The sequence below is a fragment of the Channa argus genome, chromosome 4 (assembly GCF_033026475.1).
Source record: "Channa argus isolate prfri chromosome 4, Channa argus male v1.0, whole genome shotgun sequence".
NCBI lineage: Eukaryota > Metazoa > Chordata > Actinopteri > Anabantiformes > Channidae > Channa > Channa argus.
In genome coordinates, this window is record NC_090200.1 from 29,044,469 (window position 1) to 29,064,520 (window position 20,052).

General features: G+C 43.0%; 12 non-coding genes across 12 annotated transcripts; all 12 read left to right on the top strand.

The window, feature by feature from the left end:
• The first annotated feature begins 796 nt into the window (after window positions 1–796).
• trnap-ugg (transfer RNA proline (anticodon UGG)) lies at window positions 797–868 on the top strand. The gene has a single exon. It is a non-coding gene; the product is annotated as a tRNA-Pro (tRNA).
• Window positions 869–2,544: 1,676 nt separating this feature from the next.
• On the top strand, window positions 2,545–2,616 carry trnap-ugg (transfer RNA proline (anticodon UGG)). The gene has a single exon. It is a non-coding gene; the product is annotated as a tRNA-Pro (tRNA).
• A 2,136-nt stretch (window positions 2,617–4,752) lies between these two features.
• trnap-ugg (transfer RNA proline (anticodon UGG)) lies at window positions 4,753–4,824 on the top strand. Its single transcript has one exon. It is a non-coding gene; the product is annotated as a tRNA-Pro (tRNA).
• A 2,760-nt stretch (window positions 4,825–7,584) lies between these two features.
• On the top strand, window positions 7,585–7,656 carry trnap-agg (transfer RNA proline (anticodon AGG)). Its single transcript has one exon. It is a non-coding gene; the product is annotated as a tRNA-Pro (tRNA).
• Window positions 7,657–8,283: 627 nt separating this feature from the next.
• On the top strand, window positions 8,284–8,355 carry trnap-ugg (transfer RNA proline (anticodon UGG)). The gene has a single exon. It is a non-coding gene; the product is annotated as a tRNA-Pro (tRNA).
• A 1,016-nt stretch (window positions 8,356–9,371) lies between these two features.
• On the top strand, window positions 9,372–9,443 carry trnap-ugg (transfer RNA proline (anticodon UGG)). Its single transcript has one exon. It is a non-coding gene; the product is annotated as a tRNA-Pro (tRNA).
• Window positions 9,444–12,147: 2,704 nt separating this feature from the next.
• On the top strand, window positions 12,148–12,219 carry trnap-ugg (transfer RNA proline (anticodon UGG)). Its single transcript has one exon. It is a non-coding gene; the product is annotated as a tRNA-Pro (tRNA).
• Window positions 12,220–13,121: 902 nt separating this feature from the next.
• Window positions 13,122–13,193, top strand: trnap-ugg (transfer RNA proline (anticodon UGG)). Its single transcript has one exon. It is a non-coding gene; the product is annotated as a tRNA-Pro (tRNA).
• A 1,181-nt stretch (window positions 13,194–14,374) lies between these two features.
• Window positions 14,375–14,446, top strand: trnap-agg (transfer RNA proline (anticodon AGG)). Its single transcript has one exon. It is a non-coding gene; the product is annotated as a tRNA-Pro (tRNA).
• Window positions 14,447–16,649: 2,203 nt separating this feature from the next.
• Window positions 16,650–16,721, top strand: trnap-ugg (transfer RNA proline (anticodon UGG)). Its single transcript has one exon. It is a non-coding gene; the product is annotated as a tRNA-Pro (tRNA).
• Window positions 16,722–17,902: 1,181 nt separating this feature from the next.
• trnap-agg (transfer RNA proline (anticodon AGG)) lies at window positions 17,903–17,974 on the top strand. The gene has a single exon. It is a non-coding gene; the product is annotated as a tRNA-Pro (tRNA).
• Window positions 17,975–18,600: 626 nt separating this feature from the next.
• Window positions 18,601–18,672, top strand: trnap-ugg (transfer RNA proline (anticodon UGG)). The gene has a single exon. It is a non-coding gene; the product is annotated as a tRNA-Pro (tRNA).
• The last annotated feature ends 1,380 nt before the right edge of the window (window positions 18,673–20,052 follow it).

Consider the following 20,052-nt stretch of genomic DNA (forward strand, 5'->3'; position numbering starts at 1 on the left):
GCCATTGTAGAATACACTGAGGTGCAAACATTTAGCGAGAAGGTGTCACTTTCAATGAAGCAAACTATTTGCAGCAAAAGTGCGGACTGTATCATATTTTGCCTTCACTAGCTTCTTTCCATTGGCTTCTCAACAAATCTCGAACAGAATGTAAAACCCTGCTTCTTACATATAAAGCTCTAAAGGGTCAAGCTCCATCATATCTAAAAGACCTCATGGTACCATATCATCCCAATAGGCCACTTCAGTCTCAGAATGCAAGCCTACTGTTGGTCGAAGAAGGAGAGGAGGAAGGTTTGTTTGTTGACAGAGAGAGAAGAGGAAAGCTAAGAACGTAGGACTGACAGTAGACGTGACTAGGGGTATGATTCTCGCTTTGGGTGCGAGAGGTCCCGGGTTCAAATCCCGGACGAGCCCTTGACTGCGACATCTATTCCACAGACCTTGTTTAGGAAGACTTTCACCTACGAAAGTCGACAAGTATAAAAACAGCCTTACTATACCAAGCTTTATGAGGAATTGTGGGTTTGAGCACCAGAAGGAAGGATGCTGAGGTTGGAGCTGCCAGGCAAGAGGTCTAGAGGAAGACCAAAGAGGAGATTTTTAGATATACTCTCTCAAAAGAGAGTTCAAATGCTCTCCTCAAGTTCATTGAGATGCATACAAGAAAAGAGATGGTAAGACTTTCAATGTAGTGAGGTTGCCAATACACAAATTGGCCAATCTAAAGGTGAGTAAATTCTGTCTACAAATGGGGTATTAGTTCACAAACTCTGCAATTCGCTTGTCTTTATATGGCTCGTTGGTCTAGGGGTATGATTCTCACTTTGGGTGCGAGAGGTCCCGGGTTCAAATCCCGGACGAGCCCTTGACTGCGATATCTATTCCACAGATCTGTTCTCAGGAAAACTTTCACCTATGAAAGTCGACAAGTATGAAAACAGCCTTACCATAGCAAGCTTTATGAGGAATTGTGGGTTTGAGCACCACAAAATTTGACAGAGTTACTGCCTTTTTTCCATTCCAAGCATGGATGTGTTGCCGATCTGATACCTATGACTTTTAAAGGTCAATGCAGTATACTAAAATGCCATTGTAGAATACACTGAGGTGCAAACATTTAGCGAGAAGGTGTCACTTTCAATGAAGCAAACTATTTGCAGCAAAAGTGCTGACTGTATCATATTTTGCCTTCACTAGCTTCTTGCCATTGGCTTCTCAACAAATCTAGAACAGAATGCAAAACCCTGCTTCTTACATTTAAAGCTCTAAAGGGTCAAGCTCCATCATATCTAAAAGACCTCATGGTACCATATCATCCCAATAGGCCACTTCAGTCTCAGAATGCAAGCCTACTGTTGGTCGAAGAAGGAGAGGAGGAAGGTTTGTTTGTAGACAGAGAGAGAAGAGGAAAGCTAAGAACGTAGGACTGACAGTAGACGTGACGTGAAGAGGCGAGTGCAAGCAGGTTGGAACGGGTGGAGAAAAGTGTCAGGTGTGTTTCGCGATAAAAGAGTATCAGCGAGAATGAAAGCAAAGGTGTTCAAGACGGTGGTGAGACCAGCGATGTTTTTCGGCTTAGAGACAGTGGCACTGTAGAAAAGACAGGAGGCAGAGCTGGAGGTAGCAGAGCTTAAGATGTTGAGGTTCTCATTGGGAGTGACGAGGATGGATAGGATCAGGCATGAGTACATCAGAGGGACAGCTCATGTTAGATGTTTTGGAGATAAAGTCAGAGAGGCCAGATTGAGGTGGTTTGGACATGTTAAGAGGAGAGACTGTCAATATGTCGGTAGAAGGATGCTGAGGTTGGAGCTGCCAGGCAAGAGGTCTAGAGGAAGACCAAAGAGGAGATTTTTGGATATACTCTCTCAAAAGAGAGTTCAAATGCTCTCCTCAAGTTCATTGAGATGCATACAAGAAAAGAGATGGTAACACTTTAAATGTAGTGAGGTTGCCAAAACACAAATTGGCCAATCTAAAGGTGAGTAAATTCTGTAAATTCAAATTTTGCCTTCACTAGCCTTGGTCTAGGGGAATGATTCTCGCTTAGGGTGTGAGAAGTCTCCGGACGAGCCCTGAATGCTAAATTCAATGTCTATGAGAAGAGAAGATGTAACGCTTTCCACGTGTAACCACAAGACCAGATGCAACTGTTGCTGTGAAAGTTGTTACTAGAACGAGACAAGATTCCACTCACTCGTGTTTTGCTGATCTGGAAACCACAACCTTTCTCTGTCAATGGAGTATGTCCTCACATTAATGTTTTTGTCGGAAATTTACACAACATGAATTTCTCAGTTTGAGAATGACTGAAGTTCTTGTTCTTCATTTGGATAGTAGGGCTGAACTCATTACAAGCCCACTGGACGCGATTTGCTGATCTGGAAACCACAACCTTTCTCTGTCAATGGAGTATGTCCTCACATTAATGTTTTTGTCGGAAATTTACACAACATGAATTTCTCAGTTTGAGAATGACTGAAGTTCTTGTTCTTCATTTGGATAGTACGGCTGAACTCAATACAAAACCATCGGACACGAGGCTCGTTGGTCTAGGGGTATGATTCTCGCTTTGGGTGCGAGAGGTCCAGGGATCAAATCCCGGACGAGCCCTTGACTGCGACATCTATTCCACTGACCCTTTTCAAGAAAACTTTCTCCTATGAAAGTTGACAAGTATGAAAACAGGCTTACCATACTAAGCTTTATGAGGAATTGTGGGTTTGAGCACCAAAAACTTTGACAGAGTAATTGCATTTTTTCCTTGTGCAAACACAGGAAACTTTAGTTAGTACACGACACAAGATGCCAAGTATTGATGTTTTGCCGATTTGGAAAACCCGACTTTCAAAAGTCAAGAGCTGACTGTATCATATTTTGCCTTCACTAGCCTTGGTCTAGGGGAATGATTCTCGCTTAGGGTGTGAGAGGTCTCCGGACGAGCCCTGAATGCTAAATTCAATGTCTATGAGAAGAGAGGATGTAACGCTTTCCACGTGTAACCACAAGACCAGATGCAAGTGTTTCTGTGAAAGTTGTTACTAGACGAGACAAGATTCCACTCACTCGTGTTTTGCTGATCTGGAAACCACAACCTTTCTCTGTCAATGGAGTATGTCCTCACATTAATGTTTTTGTCGGAAATTTACAAAACATGAATATGATTCTCGCTTAGGGTGTGAGAGGTCTTCGGACGAGCCCTGAATGCTAAATTCAATGTCTATGAGAAGAGAGGATGTAACGCTTTCCACGTGTAACCACAAGACCAGATGAAAGTTTTTCTGTGAAAGTTGTTACTAGAAGAGACAAGATTCCACTCACTCGTGTTTTGCTGATCTGGAAACCACAACCTTTCTCTGTCAATGGAGTATGTCCTCACATTAATGTTTTTGTCGGAAATTTACACAACATGAATTTCTCAGTTTGAGAATGACTGAAGTTCTTGTTCTTCATTTGGATAGTAGGGCTGAACTCATTACAAGCCCACTGGACGCGAGGCTCGTTGGTCTAGGGGTATGATTCTCGCTTTGGGTGCGATAGGTCCCGGATTCAAATCCCGGACGAGCCCTTGACTGCGACATCTATTCCACAGACCTTTTTTAGGAAGACTTTCACCTACGAAAGTCGACAAGTATAAAAACAGCCTTACTATACCAAGCTTTATGAGGAATTGTGGGTTTGAGCACCACAACATTTGACAGAGTAATTGCATTTTTTCCATTCCAAGCATGGATGTGTTGCCGATCTGATACCTATGACTTTTAAAGGTCAATGCAGTATACTAAAATGCCATTGTAGAATACACTGAGGTGCAAACATTTAGCGAGAAGGTGTCACTTTCAATGAAGCAAACTATTTGCAGCAAAAGTGCTGACTGTATCATATTTTGCCTTCACTAGCTTCTTTCCATTGGCTTCTCAACAAATCTAGAACAGAATGTAAAACCCTGCTTCTTACATATAAAGCTCTAAAGGGTCAAGCTCCATCATGTCTAAAAGACCTCATGGTACCATATCATCCCAATAGGCCACTTCAGTCTCAGAATGCAAGCCTACTGTTGGTCGAAGAAGGAGAGGAGGAAGGTTTGTTTGTAGGCAGAGAGAGAAAAGGAAAGCTAAGAACGTAGGACTGAATGTAGACGTGATGTGAAGAGGCGAGTGCAAGCAGGTTGGAACGGGTGGAGAAAAGTGTCAGGTGTGTTTTGCGATAAGAGAGTATCAGCGAGAATGAAAGCAAAGGTGTTCAAGACGGTGGTGAGACCAGCGATGTTTTTCGGCTTAGAGACAGTGGCACTGTAGAAAAGACAGGAGGCAGAGCTGGAGGTAGCAGAGCTTAAGATGTTGAGGTTCTCATTGGGAGTGACGAGGATGGATAGGATCAGGCATGAGTACATCAGAGGGACAGCTCATGTTAGATGTTTTGGAGATAAAGTCAGAGAGGCCAGATTGAGGTGGTTTGGACATGTTAAGAGGAGAGACTGTCAATATGTCGGTAGAAGGATGCTGAGGTTGGAGCTGCCAGGCAAGAGGTCTAGAGGAAGACCAAAGAGGAGATTTTTAGATATACTCTCTCAAAAGAGAGTTCAAATGCTCTCCTCAAGTTCATTGAGATGCATACAAGAAAAGAGATGGTAAGACTTTCAATGTAGAGAGGTTGCCAATACACAAATTGGCCAATCTAAAGGTGAGTAAATTCTGTCTACAAATGGGGTATTAGTTCACAAACTCTGCAATTCGCTTGTCTTTATATGGCTCGTTGGTCTAGGGGTATGATTCTCACTTTGGGTGCGAGAGGTCCCGGGTTCAAATCCCGGACGAGCCCTTGACTGCGATATCTATTCCACAGATCTGTTCTCAGGAAAACTTTCACCTATGAAAGTCGACAAGTATGAAAACAGCCTTACCATAGCAAGCTTTATGAGGAATTGTGGGTTTGAGCACCACAAAATTTGACAGAGTCACTGCCTTTTTTCCATTCCAAGCATGGATGTGTTGCCGATCTGATACCTATGACTTTTAAAGGTCAATGCAGTATACTAAAATGCCATTGTAGAATACACTGAGGTGCAAACATTTAGCGAGAAGGTGTCACTTTCAATGAAGCAAACTATTTGCAGCAAAAGTGCTGACTGTATCATATTTTGCCTTCACTAGCTTCTTGCCATTGGCTTCTCAACAAATCTAGAACAGAATGCAAAACCCTGCTTCTTACATATAAAGCTCTAAAGGGTCAAGCTCCATCATATCTAAAAGACCTCATGGTACCATATCATCCCAATAGGCCACTTCAGTCTCAGAATGCAAGCCTACTGTTGGTCGAAGAAGGAGAAGAGGAAGGTTTGTTTGTAGGCAGAGAGAGAAGAGGAAAGCTAAGAACGTAGGACTGACAGTAGACGTGACGTGAAGAGGCGAGTGCAAGCAGGTTGGAACGGGTGGAGAAAAGTGTCAGGTGTGTTTCGCGATAAAAGAGTATCAGCGAGAATGAAAGCAAAGGTGTTCAAGACGGTGGTGAGACCAGCGATGTTTTTCGGCTTAGAGACAGTGGCACTGTAGAAAAGACAGGAGGCAGAGCTGGAGGTAGCAGAGCTTAAGATGTTGAGGTTCTCATTGGGAGTGACGAGGATGGATAGGATCAGGCATGAGTACATCAGAGGGACAGCTCATGTTAGATGTTTTGGAGATAAAGTCAGAGAGGCCAGATTGAGGTGGTTTGGACATGTTAAGAGGAGAGACTGTCAATATGTCGGTAGAAGGATGCTGAGGTTGGAGCTGCCAGGCAAGAGGTCTAGAGGAAGACCAAAGAGGAGATTTTTGGATATACTCTCTCAAAAGAGAGTTCAAATGCTCTCCTCAAGTTCATTGAGATGCATACAAGAAAAGAGATGGTAACACTTTAAATGTAGTGAGGTTGCCAAAACACAAATTGGCCAATCTAAAGGTGAGTAAATTCTGTAAATTCATATTTTGCCTTCACTAGCCTTGGTCTAGGGGAATGATTCTCGCTTAGGGTGTGAGAAGTCTCCGGACGAGCCCTGAATGCTAAATTCAATGTCTATGAGAAGAGAAGATGTAACGCTTTCCACGTGTAACCACAAGACCAGATGCAAGTGTTGCTGTGAAAGTTGTTACTAGAACGAGACAAGATTCCACTCACTCGTGTTTTGCTGATCTGGAAACCACAACCTTTCTCTGTCAATGGAGTATGTCCTCACATTAATGTTTTTGTCGGAAATTTAAAAAACATGAATTTCTCAGTTTGAGAATGACTGAAGTTCTTGTTCTTCATTTGGATAGTAGGGCTGAACTCATTACAAGCCCACTGGACGCGAGGCTCGTTGGTCTAGGGGTATGATTCTCGCTTTGGGTGCTAGAGGTCCCGGGTTCATATCCCGGACGAGCCCTTGACTGCGACATCTATTCCACAGACCTTTCTTAGGAAGACTTTCACCTACGAAAGTCGACAAGTATAAAAACAGCTTTACTATACCAAGCTTTATGAGGAATTGTGGGTTTGAGCACCACGAAATTTGACAGAGTAATTGCATGTTTTCCATTCCAAGCATGGATGTGTTGCCGATCTGATACCTATGACTTTTAAAGGTCAATGCAGTATACTAAAATGCCATTGTAGAATACACTGAGGTGCAAACATTTAGCGAGAAGGTGTCACTTTCAATGAAGCAAACTATTTGCAGCAAAAGTGCGGACTGTATCATATTTTGCCTTCACTAGCTTCTTTCCATTGGCTTCTCAACAAATCTAGAACAGAATGTAAAACCCTGCTTCTTACATATAAAGCTCTAAAGGGTCAAGCTCCATCATATCTAAAAGACCTCATGGTACCATATCATCCCAATAGGCCACTTCAGTCTCAGAATGCAAGCCTACTGTTGGTCGAAGAAGGAGAGGAGGAAGGTTTGTTTGTAGGCAGAGAGAGAAAAGGAAAGCTAAGAACGTAGGACTGAATGTAGACGTGACGTGAAGAGGCGAGTGCAAGCAGGTTGGAACGGGTGGAGAAAAGTGTCAGGTGTGTTTTGCGATAAAAGAGTATCAGCGAGAATGAAAGCAAAGGTGTTCAAGACGGTGGTGAGACCAGCGATGTTTTTCGGCTTAGAGACAGTGGCACTGTAGAAAAGACAGGAGGCAGAGCTGGAGGTAGCAGAGCTTAAGATGTTGAGGTTCTCATTGGGAGTGACGAGGATGGATAGGATCAGGCATGAGTACATCAGAGGGACAGCTCATGTTAGATGTTTTGGAGATAAAGTCAGAGAGGCCAGATTGAGGTGGTTTGGACATGTTAAGAGGAGAGACTGTCAATATGTCGGTAGAAGGATGCTGAGGTTGGAGCTGCGAGGCAAGAGGTCTAGAGGAAGAACAAAGAGGAGATTTTTGGATATACTCTCTCAAAAGAGAGTTCAAATGCTCTCCTCAAGTTCATTGAGATGCATACAAGAAAAGAGATGGTAACACTTTCAATGTAGTGAGGTTGCCAATACACAAATTGGCCAATCTAAAGGTGAGTAAATTCTGTCTACAAATGGGATATTAGTTTACAAACTCTGCAATTCGTTTGTCTTTATATGGCTCGTTGGTCTAGGGGTATGATTCTCGCTTAGGGTGCGAGAGGTCCCGGGTTCAAATCCCGGACGAGCCCTTGACTGCGACATCTATTCCACTGATCCTTTTCAGGAAAACATTCTCCTATGAAAGTTGACAAGTATGAAAACAGGCTTACCATACCAAGCTTTATGAGGAATTGTGGGTTTGAGCACCAAAAACTTTGACAGAGTAATTGCATTTTTTCCTTGTGCAAACACAGGAAACTTTAGTTAGTACACGACACAAGATGCCAAGTATTGATATTTGCCGATTTGGGAAACCCGACTTTCAAAAGTCAAGAGCTGACTGTATCATAGTTTGCCTTCACTAGCCTTGGTCTAGGGGAATGATTCTCGCTTAGGGTGTGAGAGGTCTCCGGACGAGCCCTGAATGCTAAATTCAATGTCTATGAGAAGAGAGGATGTAACGCTTTCCACGTGTAACCACAAGACCAGATGCAAGTTTTGCTGTGAAAGTTGTTACTAGACGAGACAAGATTCCACTCACTCGTGTTTTGCTCATCTGGAAACCACAACCTTTCTCTGTCAATGGAGTATGTCCTCACATTAATGTTTTTGTCGGAAATTTACACAACATGAATTTCTCAGTTTGAGAATGACTGAAGTTCTTGTTCTTCATTTGGATAGTACGGCTGAACTCAATACAAAGCCACCGGACACGAGGCTCGTTGGTCTAGGGGTATGATTCTCGCTTTGGGTGCGAGAGGTCCCGGGTTCAAATCCCGGACGAGCCCTTGACTGCGACATCTTTTCCACAGATCTATTCTTAGGAAAACTTTCACCTATGAAAGTCGACAAGTATGAAAACAGCCTTACCATACCAAGCTTTATGAGGAATTGTGGGTTTGAGAACCACAAAATTTGACAGAGTTATTGCATTTTTTCCATTCCAAGCATGGATGTGTTGCCGATCTGATACCTATGACTTTTAAAGGTCAATGCAGTATACTAAAATGCCATTGTGAATTACAATGAGGTGCAAACATTTAGCGATAAGGTGTCACTTTCAATGAAGGAAACTTTTTGCAGCAAAAGTGCGGACTGTATCATATTTTGCCTTCACTAGCTTCTTTCCATTGTTTTCTCAACAAATCTCGAACAGAATGTAAAACCCTGCTTCTTACATATAAAGCTCTAAAGGGTCAAGCTCCATCATATCTAAAAGACCTCATGGTACCATATCATCCCAATAGGCCACTTCAGTCTCAGAATGCAAGCCTACTGTTGGTCGAAGAAGGAGAGGAGGAAGGTTTGTTTGTTGACAGAGAGAGAAGAGGAAAGCTAAGAACGTAGGACTGACAGTAGACGTGACTAGGGGTATGATTCTCGCTTTGGGTGCGAGAGGTCCCGGGTTCAAATCCCGGACGAGCCCTTGACTGCGACATCTATTCCACAGACCTTGTTTAGGAAGACTTTCACCTACGAAAGTCGACAAGTATAAAAACAGCCTTACTATACCAAGCTTTATGAGGAATTGTGGGTTTGAGCACCAGAAGGAAGGATGCTGAGGTTGGAGCTGCCAGGCAAGAGGTCTAGAGGAAGAACAAAGAGGAGATTTTTGGATATACTCTCTCAAAAGAGAGTTCAAATGCCCTCCTCAAGTTCATTGAGATGCATACAAGAAAAGAGATGGTAACACTTTCAATGTAGTGAGGTTGCCAAAACACAAATTGGCCAATCTAAAGGTGAGTAAATCCTGTCTACAAATGGGATATTAGTTTACAAACTCTGCAATTCGCTTGTCTTTAATGGCTCGTTGGTCTAGGGGTATGATTCTCGCTTTGGGTGCGAGAGGTCCCGGGTTCAAATCCCGGACGAGCCCTTGACTGCGACATCTATTCCACAGATCTGTTCTCAGGAAAACTTTCACCTATGAAAGTCGACAAGTATGAAAAAAGCCTTACCATAGCAAGCTTTATGAGGAATTGTGGGTTTGAGCACCACAAAATTTGACTAAGTAAGTAAGGTCAATGCAGTATACTAAAATGCCATTGTAGAATACACTGAGGTGCAAACATTTAGCGAGAAGGTGTCACTTTCAATGAAGCAAACTATTTGCAGCAAAAGTGCGGACTGTATCATATTTTGCCTTCACTAGCTTCTTGCCATTGGCTTCTCAACAAATCTAGAACAGAATGCAAAACCCTGCTTCTTACATATAAAGCTCTAAAGGGTCAAGCTCCATCATATCTAAAAGACCTCATGGTACCATATCATCCCAATAGGCCACTTCAGTCTCAGAATGCAAGCCTACTGTTGGTCGAAGAAGGAGAAGAGGAAGGTTTGTTTGTAGGCAGAGAGAGAAGAGGAAAGCTAAGAACGTAGGACTGACAGTAGACGTGACGTGAAGAGGCGAGTGCAAGCAGGTTGGAACGGGTGGAGAAAAGTGTCAGGTGTGTTTTGCGATAAAAGAGTATCAGCGAGAATGACAGAAAAGGTGTTCAAGAAGGTGGTGAGACCAGCGATGTTTTTCGGTTTAGAGACAGTGGCACTGTAGAAAAGACAGGAGGCAGAGCTGGAGGTAGCAGAGCTTAAGATGTTGAGGTTCTCATTGGGAGTGACGAGGATGGATGGGATCAGGCATGAGTACATCAGAGGGACAGCTCATGTTAGATGTTTTGGAGATAAAATCAGAGAGGCCAGATTGAGGTGGTTTGGACATGTTCAGAGGAGAGACTGTCAATATGTCGGTAGAAGGATGCTGAGGTTGGAGCTGCCAGGCAAGAGGTCTAGAGGAAGACCAAAGAGGAGATTTTTGGATATACTCTCTCAAAAGAGAGTTCAAATGCTCTCCTCAAGTTCATTGAGATGCATACAAGAAAAGAGATGGTAACACTTTCAATGTAGTGAGGTTGCCAAAACACAAATTGGCCAAACTAAAGGTGAGTAAATTCTGTAAATTCATATTTTGCCTTCACTAGCCTTGGTCTAGGGGAATGATTCTCGCTTAGGGTGTGAGAAGTCTCCGGACGAACCCTGAATGCTAAATTCAATGTCTATGAGAAGAGAAGATGTAACGCTTTCCACGTGTAACCACAAGACCAGATGCAAGTGTTGCTGTGAAAGTTGTTACTAGAACGAGACAAGATTCCACTCACTCGTGTTTTGCTGATCTGGAAACCACAACCTTTCTCTGTCAATGGAGTATGTCCTCACATTAATGTTTTTGTCGGAAATTTACACAACATGAATTTCTCAGTTTGAGAATGACTGAAGTTCTTGTTCTTCATTTGGATAGTAGGGCTGAACTCATTACAAGCCCACTGGACGCGAGGCTCGTTGGTCTAGGGGTATGATTCTCACTTTGGGTGCGAGAGGTCCAGAGATCAAATCCCAGACGAGCCCTTGACTGCGACATCTATTCCACAGACCCTTTTTAGGAAGACTTTCACCTACGAAAGTCGACAAGTATAAAAACAGCCTTACTATACCAAGCTTTATGAGGAATTGTGGGTTTGAGCACCACGAAATTTCACAGAGTAATTGCATGTTTTCCATTCAAAGCATGGATGTGTTGCCGATCTGATACCTATGACTTTTAAAGGTCAATGCAGTATACTAAAATGCCATTGTAGAATACACTGAGGTGCAAACATTTGGCGAGAAGGTGTCACTTTCAATGAAGCAAACTATTTGCAGCAAAAGTGCTGACTGTATCATATTTTGCCTTCACTAGCTTCTTGCCATTGGTTTCTCAACAAATCTAGAACAGAATGCAAAACCCTGCTTCTTACATATAAAGCTCTAAAGGGTCAAGCTCCATCATATCTAAAAGACCTCATGGTTCCATATCATCCCAATACGCCACTTCAGTCTCAGAATGCAAGCCTACTGTTGGTCGAAGAAGGAGAAGAGGAAGGTTTGTTTGTAGGCAGAGAGAGAAGAGGAAAGCTAAGAACGTAGGACTGACTGTAGACGTGACGTGAAGAGGCGAGTGCAAGCAGGTTGGAACGGGTGGAGAAAAGTGTCAGGTGTGTTTTGCGATAAGAGAGTATCAGCGAGAATGAAAGCAAAGGTGTTCAAGACGGTGGTGAGACCAGCGATGTTTTTCGGCTTAGAGACAGTGGCACTGTAGAAAAGACAGGAGGCAGAGCTGGAGGTAGCAGAGCTTAAGATGTTGAGGTTCTCATTGGGAGTGACGAGGATGGATAGGATCAGGCATGAGTACATCAGAGGGACAGCTCATGTTAGATGTTTTGGAGATAAAGTCAGAGAGGCCAGATTGAGGTGGTTTGGACATGTTAAGAGGAGAGACTGTCAATATGTCGGTAGAAGGATGCTGAGGTTGGAGCTGCCAGGCAAGAGGTCTAGAGGAAGACCAAAGAGGAGATTTTTAGATATACTCTCTCAAAAGAGAGTTCAAATGCTCTCCTCAAGTTCATTGAGATGCATACAAGAAAAGAGATGGTAAGACTTTCAATGTAGTGAGGTTGCCAATACACAAATTGGCCAATCTAAAGGTGAGTAAATTCTGTCTACAAATGGGGTATTAGTTCACAAACTCTGCAATTCGCTTGTCTTTATATGGCTCGTTGGTCTAGGGGTATGGTTCTCACTTTGGGTGCGAGAGGTCCCGGGTTCAAATCCCGGACGAGCCCTTGACTGCGATATCTATTCCACAGGTCTGTTCTCAGGAAAACTTTCACCTATGAAAGTCGACAAGTATGAAGACAGCCTTACCATAGCAAGCTTTATGAGGAATTGTGGGTTTGAGCACCACAAAATTTGACAGAGTAATTGCATTTTTTTCCTTGTGCAAACACAGGAAACTTTAGTTAGTACACGACACAAGATGCCAAGTATTGATGTTTTGCCGATTTGGAAAACCCGACTTTCAAAAGTCAAGAGCTGACTGTATCATATTTTGCCTTCACTAGCCTTGGTCTAGGGGAATGATTCTCGCTTAGGGTGTGAGAGGTCTCCGGACGAGCCCTGAATGCTAAATTAAATGTCTATGAGAAGAGAGGATGTAACGCTTTCCACGTGTAACCACAAGACCAGATGCAAGTTTTGCTGTGAAAGTTGTTACTAGACGAGACAAGATTCCACTCACTCGTGTTTTGCTTTCAATGTAGTGAGGTTGCCAAAACACAAATTGGCCAATCTAAAGGTGAGTAAATTCTGTAAATTCATATTTTGCCTTCACTAGCCTTGGTCTAGGGGAATGATTCTCGCTTAGGGTGTGAGAGGTCTCCGGACGAGCCCTGAATGCTAAATTCAATGTCTATGAGAAGAGAGGATGTAACGCTTTCCACGTGTAACCACAAGACCAGATGCAAGTTTTGCTGTGAAAGTTGTTACTAGACGAGACAAGAGTCCACTCACTCGTGTTTTGCTCATCTGGAAACCACAACCTTTCTCTGTCAATGGAGTATGTCCTCACATTAATGTTTTTGTCGGAAATTTACACAACATGAATTTCTCAGTTTGAGAATGACTGAAGTTCTTGTTCTTCATTTGGATAGTACGGCTGAACTCAATACAAAGCCACCGGACACGAGGCTCGTTGGTCTAGGGGTATGATTCTCGCTTTGGGTGCGAGAGGTCCCGGGTTCAAATCCCGGACGAGCCCTTGACTGCGACATCTTTTCCACAGATCTATTCTTAGGAAAACTTTCACCTATGAAAGTCGACAAGTATGAAAACAGCCTTACCATACCAAGCTTTATGAGGAATTGTGGGTTTGAGAACCACAAAATTTGACAGAGTAATTGCATTTTTTCCATTCCAAGCATGGATGTGTTGCCGATCTGATACCTATGACTTTTAAAGGTCAATGCAGTATACTAAAATGCCATTGTGAATTACAATGAGGTGCAAACATTTAGCGATAAGGTGTCACTTTCAATGAAGGAAACTATTTGCAGCAAAAGTGCGGACTGTATCATATTTTGCCTTCACTAGCTTCTTTCCATTGTTTTCTCAACAAATCTCGAACAGAATGTAAAACCCTGCTTCTTACATATAAAGCTCTAAAGGGTCAAGCTCCATCATATCTAAAAGACCTCATGGTACCATATCATCCCAATAGGCCACTTCAGTCTCAGAATGCAAGCCTACTGTTGGTCGAAGAAGGAGAGGAGGAAGGTTTGTTTGTAGACAGAGAGAGAAGAGGAAAGCTAAGAACGTAGGACTGACAGTAGACGTGACGTGAAGAGGCGAGTGCAAGCACGTTGGAACGGGTGGAGAAAAGGGTCAGGTGTGTTTTGCGATAAAAGAGTATCAGCGAGAATGAAAGCAAAGGTGTTCAAGACGGTGGTGAGACCAGCGATGTTTTTCGGCTTAGAGACAGTGGCACTGTAGAAAAGACAGGAGGCAGAGCTGGAAGTAGCATAGCTTAAGATGTTGAGGTTCTTATTGGGAGTGACGAGGATGGATAGGATCAGGCATGAGTACATCAGAGGGACAGCTCATGTTAGATGTTTTGGAGATAAAGTCAGAGAGGCCAGATTGAGATGGTTTGGACATGTTCAGAGGAGAGACTGTCAATATGTCGGTAGAAGGATGCTGAGGTTGGAGCTGCGAGGCAAGAGGTCTAGAGGAAGAACTAAGAGGAGATTTTTGGATATACTCTCTCAAAGAGAGTTCAAATGCTCTCCTCAAGTTCATTGAGATGCATACAAGAAAAGAGATGGTAACACTTTCAATGTAGTGAGGTTGCCAATACACAAATTGGCCAATCTAAAGGTGAGTAAATTCTGTCTACAAATGGGATATTAGTTTACAAACTCTGCAATTCGCTTGTCTTTATGTGGCTCGTTGGTCTAGGGGTATGATTCTCGCTTAGGGTGCGAGAGGTCCCGGGTTCAAATCCCGGACGAGCCCTTGACTGCGACATCTATTCCACAGATCTATTCTCATGAAAACTTTCACCTATGAAAGTCGACAAGTATGAAAACAGCCTTACCATAGCAAGCTTTATGAGGAATTGTGGGTTTGAGCACCACAAACTTTGACAGAGTAATTGCATTTTTTCCTTGTGCAAACACAGGAAACTTTAGTTAGTACACGACACAAGATGCCAAGTATTGATGTTTTGCCGATTTGGAAAACCCGACTTTCAAAAGTCAAGAGCTGACTGTATCAAATGTCTTCACTAACCTTGGTCTAGGGGAATGATTCTCGCTTAGGGTGTGAGAGGTCTCCGGACGAGCCCTGAATGCTAAATTCAATGTCTATGAGAAGAGAGGATGTAACGCTTTCCACGTGTAACCACAAGACCAGATGCAAGTTTTTCTGTGAAAGTTGTTACTAGACGAGACAAGATTCCACTCACTCGTGTTTTGCTGATCTGGAAACCACAACCTTTCTCTGTCAATGGAGTATGTCCTCACATTAATGTTTTTGTCGGAAATTTACACAACATGAATTTCTCAGTTTGAGAATGACTGAAGTTCTTGTTCTTCATTTGGATAGTACGGCTGAACTCAATACAAAACCACCGGACACGAGACTCGTTGGTCTAGGGGTATGATTCTCGCTTTGGGTGCGAGAGGTCCAGGGATCAAATCCCGGACGAGCCCTTGACTGCGACATCTATTCCACAGACCCTTTTTAGGAAGACTTTCACCTACGAAAGTCGACAAGTATAAAAACAGCCTTACTATACCAAGCTTTATGAGGAATTGTGGGTTTGAGCACCACGAAATTTGACAGAGTAATTGCATGTTTTCCATTCAAAGCATGGATGTGTTGCCGATCTGATACCTATGACTTTTAAAGGTCAATGCAGTATACTAAAATGCCATTGTAGAATACACTGAGGTGCAAACATTTAGCGAGAAGGTGTCACTTTCAATGAAGCAAACTATTTGCAGCAAAAGTGCTGACTGTATCATATTTTGCCTTCACTAGCTTCTTGCCATTGGCTTCTCAACAAATCTAGAACAGAATGCAAAACCCTGCTTCTTACATATAAAGCTCTAAAGGGTCAAGCTCCATCATATCTAAAAGACCTCATGGTACCATATCATCCCAATAGGCCACTTCAGTCTCAGAATGCAAGCCTACTGTTGGTCGAAGAAGGAGAGGAGGAAGATTTGTTTGTAGACAGAGAGAGAAGAGGAAAGCTAAGAACGTAGGACTGACAGTAGACGTGACGTGAAGAGGCGAGTGCAAGCTGGTTGGAACGGGTGGAGAAATGTGTCATGTATATTTTGCGATAAAAGAGTATCAGCGAGAATGAAAGCAAAGGTGTTCAAGACAGTGGTGAGACCAGCGATGTTTTTCGGCTTAGAGACAGTGGCACTGTAGAAAAGACAGGAGGCAGAGCTGGAGGTAGCATAGCTTAAGATGTTGAGGTTCTCATTGGGAGTGACGAGGATGGATGGGATCAGGCATGAGTACATCAGAGGGACAGCTCATGTTAGATGTTTTGGAGATAAAGTCAGAGAGGCCAGATTGAGGTGGTTTGGACATGTTCAGAGGAGAGACTGTCAATATGTCGGTAGAAGGATGCTGAGGTTGGAGCTGCCAGGCAAGAGGTCTAGAGGAAGACCAAAGAGGAGATTTTTGGATATACTCCCTCAAAAGAGAGTTCAAATGCTCTCCTCAAGTTCATTGAGATGCATACAAGAAAAGAGATGGTAACACTTTCAATGTAGTGAGGTTGCCAAAACACAAATTGGCCAATCTAAAGGTGAGTAAATTCTGTAAATTCATATTTTGCCTTCACTAGCCTTGGTCTAGGGGAATGATTCTCGCTTAGGGTGTGAGAGGTCTCCGGACGAGCCCTGAATGCTAAATTCAATGTCTATGAGAAGAGAGGATGTAACGCTTTCCACGTGTAACCACAAGACCAGATGCAAGTTTTGCTGTGAAAGTTGTTACTAGACGAGACAAGAGTCCACTCACTCGTGTTTTGCTCATCTGGAAACCACAACCTTTCTCTGTCAATGGAGTATGTCCTCACATTAATGTTTTTGTCGGAAATTTACACAACATGAATTTCTCAGTTTGAGAATGACTGAAGTTCTTGTTCTTCATTTGGATAGTACGGCTGAACTCAATACAAAGCCACCGGACACGAGGCTCGTTGGTCTAGGGGTATGATTCTCGCTTTGGGTGCGAGAGGTCCCGGGTTCAAATCCCGGACGAGCCCTTGACTGCGACATCTTTTCCACAGATCTATTCTTAGGAAAACTTTCACCTATGAAAGTCGACAAGTATGAAAACAGCCTTACCATACCAAGCTTTATGAGGAATTGTGGGTTTGAGAACCACAAAATTTGACAGAGTAATTGCATTTTTTCCATTCCAAGCATGGATGTGTTGCCGATCTGATACCTATGACTTTTAAAGGTCAATGCAGTATACTAAAATGCCATTGTGAATTACAATGAGGTGCAAACATTTAGCGATAAGGTGTCACTTTCAATGAAGGAAACTATTTGCAGCAAAAGTGCGGACTGTATCATATTTTGCCTTCACTAGCTTCTTTCCATTGTTTTCTCAACAAATCTCGAACAGAATGTAAAACCCTGCTTCTTACATATAAAGCTCTAAAGGGTCAAGCTCCATCATATCTAAAAGACCTCATGGTACCATATCATCCCAATAGGCCACTTCAGTCTCAGAATGCAAGCCTACTGTTGGTCGAAGAAGGAGAGGAGGAAGGTTTGTTTGTAGACAGAGAGAGAAGAGGAAAGCTAAGAACGTAGGACTGACAGTAGACGTGACGTGAAGAGGCGAGTGCAAGCACGTTGGAACGGGTGGAGAAAAGGGTCAGGTGTGTTTTGCGATAAAAGAGTATCAGCGAGAATGAAAGCAAAGGTGTTCAAGACGGTGGTGAGACCAGCGATGTTTTTCGGCTTAGAGACAGTGGCACTGTAGAAAAGACAGGAGGCAGAGCTGGAAGTAGCATAGCTTAAGATGTTGAGGTTCTTATTGGGAGTGACGAGGATGGATAGGATCAGGCATGAGTACATCAGAGGGACAGCTCATGTTAGATGTTTTGGAGATAAAGTCAGAGAGGCCAGATTGAGATGGTTTGGACATGTTCAGAGGAGAGACTGTCAATATGTCGGTAGAAGGATGCTGAGGTTGGAGCTGCGAGGCAAGAGGTCTAGAGGAAGAACTAAGAGGAGATTTTTGGATATACTCTCTCAAAGAGAGTTCAAATGCTCTCCTCAAGTTCATTGAGATGCATACAAGAAAAGAGATGGTAACACTTTCAATGTAGTGAGGTTGCCAATACACAAATTGGCCAATCTAAAGGTGAGTAAATTCTGTCTACAAATGGGATATTAGTTTACAAACTCTGCAATTCGCTTGTCTTTATGTGGCTCGTTGGTCTAGGGGTATGATTCTCGCTTAGGGTGCGAGAGGTCCCGGGTTCAAATCCCGGACGAGCCCTTGACTGCGACATCTATTCCACAGATCTATTCTCATGAAAACTTTCACCTATGAAAGTCGACAAGTATGAAAACAGCCTTACCATAGCAAGCTTTATGAGGAATTGTGGGTTTGAGCACCACAAACTTTGACAGAGTAATTGCATTTTTTCCTTGTGCAAACACAGGAAACTTTAGTTAGTACACGACACAAGATGCCAAGTATTGATGTTTTGCCGATTTGGAAAACCCGACTTTCAAAAGTCAAGAGCTGACTGTATCAAATGTCTTCACTAACCTTGGTCTAGGGGAATGATTCTCGCTTAGGGTGTGAGAGGTCTCCGGACGAGCCCTGAATGCTAAATTCAATGTCTATGAGAAGAGAGGATGTAACGCTTTCCACGTGTAACCACAAGACCAGATGCAAGTTTTTCTGTGAAAGTTGTTACTAGACGAGACAAGATTCCACTCACTCGTGTTTTGCTGATCTGGAAACCACAACCTTTCTCTGTCAATGGAGTATGTCCTCACATTAATGTTTTTGTCGGAAATTTACACAACATGAATTTCTCAGTTTGAGAATGACTGAAGTTCTTGTTCTTCATTTGGATAGTACGGCTGAACTCAATACAAAACCACAGGACACGAGGCTCGTTGGTCTAGGGGTATGATTCTCGCTTTGGGTGCGAGAGGTCCAGGGATCAAATCCCGGACGAGCCCTTGACTGCGACATCTATTCCACAGACCCTTTTTAGGAAGACTTTCACCTACGAAAGTCGACAAGTATAAAAACAGCCTTACTATACCAAGCTTTATGAGGAATTGTGGGTTTGAGCACCACGAAATTTGACAGAGTAATTGCATGTTTTCCATTCAAAGCATGGATGTGTTGCCGATCTGATACCTATGACTTTTAAAGGTCAATGCAGTATACTAAAATGCCATTGTAGAATACACTGAGGTGCAAACATTTAGCGAGAAGGTGTCACTTTCAATGAAGCAAACTATTTGCAGCAAAAGTGCTGACTGTATCATATTTTGCCTTCACTAGCTTCTTGCCATTGGCTTCTCAACAAATCTAGAACAGAATGCAAAACCCTGCTTCTTACATATAAAGCTCTAAAGGGTCAAGCTCCATCATATCTAAAAGACCTCATGGTACCATATCATCCCAATAGGCCACTTCAGTCTCAGAATGCAAGCCTACTGTTGGTCGAAGAAGGAGAGGAGGAAGATTTGTTTGTAGACAGAGAGAGAAGAGGAAAGCTAAGAACGTAGGACTGACAGTAGACGTGACGTGAAGAGGCGAGTGCAAGCTGGTTGGAACGGGTGGAGAAATGTGTCATGTATATTTTGCGATAAAAGAGTATCAGCGAGAATGAAAGCAAAGGTGTTCAAGACAGTGGTGAGACCAGCGATGTTTTTCGGCTTAGAGACAGTGGCACTGTAGAAAAGACAGGAGGCAGAGCTGGAGGTAGCATAGCTTAAGATGTTGAGGTTCTCATTGGGAGTGACGAGGATGGATGGGATCAGGCATGAGTACATCAGAGGGACAGCTCATGTTAGATGTTTTGGAGATAAAGTCAGAGAGGCCAGATTGAGGTGGTTTGGACATGTTAAGAGGAGAGACTGTCAATATGTCGGTAAAAGGATGCTGAGGTTGGAGCTGCCAGGCAAGAGGTCTAGAGGAAGACCAAAGAGGAGATTTTTGGATATACTCTCTCAAAAGAGAGTTCAAATGCTCTCCTCAAGTTCATTGAGATGCATACAAGAAAAGAGATGGTAACACTTTCAATGTAGTGAGGTTGCCAAAACACAAATTGGCCAATCTAAAGGTGAGTAAATTCTGTAAATTCATATTTTGCCTTCACTAGCCTTGGTCTAGGGGAATGATTCTCACTTAGGGTGTGAGAAGTCTCCGGACGAGCCCTGAATGCTAAATTCAATGTCTATGAGAAGAGAAGATGTAACGCTTTCCACGTGTAACCACAAGACCAGATGCAAGTGTTGCTGTGAAAGTTGTTACTAGAACGAGACAAGATTCCACTCACTCGTGTTTTGCTGATCTGGAAACCACAACCTTTCTCTGTCAATGGAGTA